A 4,930-nucleotide genomic window follows, 5' to 3' on the forward strand; every position below is an offset into this window, starting at 1 on the left:
GTTCCGTTCATCATCATCATGACATACTTTACTTTTGTCATATTGCCATTGCATGATCATGTAGTTGACATCGTATTTGTGGCAAAGCCACCATGCATTATTTTTCATATATGTCACTCTTGATTCATTGCACCATCCCGGTACACCGCCGGAGGCATTCATATAGAGTCATATCTTGTTCTAGTTTCGAGTTGTAATTCATATGTTGTAATCAATGAAAGTGTGATGATCATCATTATTAGAGCATTGCCCAAAAAGAAAAAGAAAAAAAGAAAGGCCAAAAAAAGGAAAGGCCAAGAAAAAAAAAGAAACAGAAAAAAAAGAAAAAAAGAAAAATAAACAAAATAAAAGGGGCAATGTTACTATCTCTTTTTCCACACTTGTGCTTCAAAGTAGCACCTTGTTCTTCATGTAGTGAGTCTCATATATTGTGCTTCAAAGTAGTACCATGTTTTTCATATAGTGAGTCTCATAAGTTGTCTTTTTCATACTAGTGGGAATTTTTCATTATAGAACTTGGCTTTTATATTCCTACGATGGGCTTCCTCAAATGCCCTAGGTCTTCGTGAGCAAGCAAGTTGGATGCACACCCACTAGTTTTCTTTTGTTGAGCATTCATTTATAGCTCTAGTGCATCCGTTGCATGGCAATCCCTACTCCTCATGTTGACATCAATTTATGGGCATCTCCATAGCCTGTTGATTATCCTCGTCAATGTGAGACTTTCTCCTTTTTTGTATTCTCCACACAATCCCCATCATCATATTCTATTCCACCCCTAGTGCTATATCCATGGATCACGCTCATGTATTGCATGAAGGTTGAAAAAGTTTGAGATTATTTAAGTATGAAACAATTGCTTGGCTTGTCATCGGGGGTATAGAAGTTGGGAACATCTTTGTGTGACGAAAATGAAGCATAGCCTAACTATATGATTTTGTAGGGATGAACTTTCTTTTGCCATGTTATTTTGAGAAGACATGATTACTTTGATTAGTATGCTTGAAGTGTTACTATTTCTTTTATCAATATGAACTTTTATTCTGAATCATTTGGATCTGAACATTCATGCCACAATAAAGAAAATTACATTGAGAATTATGCTAGGTAGCATTCCACATCAAAAATTCTATTTTTATCATTTACCTACTCGAGGACGAGCAGGAATTAAGCTTGGGGATGCTTGATACATCTCCAACGTATCTATAATTTTTGATTGTTCCATGCTATTATATTACCCCTTTTGGATGTTTATGGGCTTTATTTTACACATTTATATCATTTTTTGGGACTAACCTACTAACCGGAGGCCCAGACCATATTGCTGTTATTTTGCCTATTTCAGTATTTCGAAGAAGGAATATCAAACGGAGTCCAAGCGGAATGAAACCTTCGGGAGCGTGAGTTTTGGAACGAACGTGATCCAGAGGACTTGGAGTGCAAGTCAAGAAGCAGCCGAGGCAGCCACGAGATAGGAGGGCGCCCCCCCCCTATAGGGCGTGCCCCCTGTCTCGTGGGCCCCTCGGGCGGCCACCGACGTACTTCTACCTCCTATATGAGCCTACGTACCTCGAAAACATCCAGGGAGCCAACAAAGCACAATTTCCACCGCCGTAACCTTCTGTATCCGCGAGATCCCATCGTGGAGCCTTCGTCGGCGCTCTGAACAGAGGGGGAATCGACCACGGAGGGCTTCTACATCAACACCATAGCCCCTACGATGAGTTGTGATTAGTTTACCACAGACCTACAGGTCCATAGTTATTAGCTAGATGGCTTCTTCTCTCTTTTTGGATCTCAATACAATGTTCTCCCCCTCTCTTGTGGATATCTATTCGATGTAAACTCTTTTTGCAGTGTGTTTGTCGAGATCCGATGAATTGTGGGTTTATGATCAAGTTTATCTATGAATAATATTTGAATCTCCTCTGAATTCTTTTATGTATTATTGAGTTATCTTTGCAAGTCTCTTCGAATTATCAGTTTGGTTTGGCCTACTAGATTGATCTTTCTTGCCATGGAAAAAGTGCTTAGCTTTGGGTTCAATCTTGCAGTGTCCTTTCCCAGTGACAGCAGGGGCAGCAAGGCACATATTGTATTGTTGCCATCGAGGATAAAAAGATTGGGTTTATATCATATTGCTTGAGTTTATCCCACTACATCATGTCATCTTGCTTAAGGCGTTACTCTGTTCTTATGAACTTAATACTCTAGATGCAGGCAGGAGTCGGTCGATGTGTGGAGTAATAGTAGTAGATGCAGGCCGGAGTCGGTCTACTTGTCACGGACGTGATGCCTATATACATGATCATGCCTAGATAATCTCATAATTATTCGCTTTTCTATCAATTGCTCGATAGTAATTTGTTCACCCACCGTAATACTTATGCTATCTTGAGAGAAGCCACTAGTGAAACCTATGGCCCCCGGGTCTATCTCTTATCATATTTTCTTCCAATCTACTTTTATTTGCATCTTTACTTTTTGCATCTATATTATAAAATACCAAAAATATATTTATATTATCATACTATCTCTATCAGATCTCACTTTCGCAAGTGGCCGTGAAGGGATTGACAACCCCTTTATTGTGTTGGTTGCGAGTTCTTTGTTTGTTTGTGTAGGTGCGTGGGACTTTTGAGGAGCCTCCTACTGGATTGATACCTTGGTTCTCAAAACTGAGGGAAATACTTACGCTACTATTGCTGCATCACCCTTTCCTCTTCAAGGAAAACCAACGCAAGCTCAAGGCGTAGCAAGGTGTTAATTCAGTCCTCCAAGAAATCTATCGAACTTCCTTTCTTCTGTGGCCACATCATAGAGAGAATAACGGGCCAAATGGTTGAACTTATGCAGGTACTCACTTACTGACAGGCTTCCTTGAGTGAGAGCAAGGAATTCGTGCTGCTTGACCTTCATAATCCCGGCGGGAATATGGCACTTGCGGAAATGGTCCTTGAATTTAGTCCAAGTAATTTCTTCGTTCGTAGGCCACATAGCTTTAGCATTATCCCACCATATAGCGGCAGCTCCTTCAAGATAATGCATGGTGAACGGAACCTTATCAGCTTCTTCAGTGCAAGCAATCTCAAGCTTTTTCTCAATAGTCCTTAGCCAATCATCGGCTTCCAAAGGATCGATAACTTGACTGAAGTCGGGAGGCTTGGTCCTCTGAAAATCTGACAGCTTGGAGTGATGACCATTCTGATTTCTTGCCCAATCATAGCTTGCACACTTTTCAATAGCTCAATCAGATCGTTGTTCCTTCTTTCTTCAAACATGCGTGTGATTTACTCGGTGGATGGCGGATGTGGCGGTGGAGGCGGTGGCGGAGGATACGGCTCGGGGGAATGTCCTGCCTGTCTTGCGGAGCGACGAACAGGGACATCCTCACAAGTGTGGCTGCTGCTGCCTCCCCGCGTCATCCTATTGTTTGTTTGCCCAGTATAAAGCAACCGAGATGAGCAATATCCAAAAATGGGAAGAAAAGCCAGCGAAAAACCCGGAAGAAAACAGAGAAAAAAATCAAGGCGAATAATTAAAAGTCCCAACATAATTATACATAGACTCATACATGAAAAATAAACATCATGACGGGTTCGACTACCCTCATACATGAAACTAAGCATCATGACACGTTCGACTACATCCGTACATCAACCTCATGACGACTGCGGATACTCTAACGATCTAGTGCTCGGCTAGTGCTGCGGGCTCCTCTCCTGAGCCGGACTCAGATCTTGAGCTGATAGTGGAAACCTCTGGGTCAAAAGTGACACGATAGCGCTGCCTCGAGGACTCTCCTTCAGGGGCAGGTGCGGGGTGAGACTGGAGCATAGGGTCTACAAGAGTAGCGACAAGGGAAGCCCACACAGCAAGAGCACTGCGAGGAATCACTACCAAAGGGTTCGTGGTACCCTGAGTGGTCACCGGAGTAACAGGAGTAGCAGAGGCTTGACGAACGAAAGGGGTAAATCCGACAGTAGGTGGAGAGTTCCTATTCCGAGCAGCGACAAGAGCTATCCGGGCTTGGGTTAACTCTCGGGCCAACTCATAGATCAAGAGATAACTGGCAGTGATATAGCGAGAAAGGTGGCTAGAAGGACGATCGCACGCCGGATCAATAAAAGGAAAGCGGATACGCCCGTTCTCGTGCAGAGACGGGTAGAAATAGAAACCTGGATGGGCCTGCATGTGAACCTCGTTGTAGCGCAAGTCTACAAGAGCCTTGAGTGCAGCAAACTGGATGGCCTAAGATGGCGTGGAAGCGAAACCACCCTTAGAGGAATGGGTGTAAGCGCCGGAAGGGAAACTATGGTGTAAAGTGGCCTCCGCGTAATACTCGTACAGTGAGCCAGCCACATGCTCCCTATAGTACACCTGGTACACTAGATCAGCACCCTCTGGGTAAAGTCGACGCCACACGTTCTGAAGCAGATGCGGTGAGGTGTACCGTGTTGGCTCGGACTGGTACAGGAATGGAACTGGCGCCATCTACACTCACAATCATTAGACGGTTAGCAATAATAATAATAATTAAAATGCATGCAATGCAGCAACCAATTTCTATCACTACCGTCACTCAAACTAAACTAGCTACCATTCAACTAGCGCGATGACAGTCTAGCATGTCCTACAGTTAGCGCGGTTCTGATACCAAGCGTTATGGCACCCCAGCTCAGAGCAACCGGTTTACCCTGCATTGCCAGCCCATAGATCAAGTCTCCTGGCAACACACAACAACTTGGTACAGAAAACAACCGCTTTATTGATGCTAGCGGAAATATAGGTTTGATACTACATCAAGTAGCGAGGCCAAGAGGCACACACGGTGCGTCTGAACTATATGTACATTATTTAATGAACATGAAGGGGTCTCGATCACGATAACTCCGCGGCATCAGAACGACAACGGTGTGGAACTCCATAG

Source organism: Triticum aestivum, chromosome 5B, assembly GCF_018294505.1.
Source record: "Triticum aestivum cultivar Chinese Spring chromosome 5B, IWGSC CS RefSeq v2.1, whole genome shotgun sequence".
Taxonomy (NCBI): Eukaryota; Viridiplantae; Streptophyta; class Magnoliopsida; order Poales; family Poaceae; genus Triticum; species Triticum aestivum.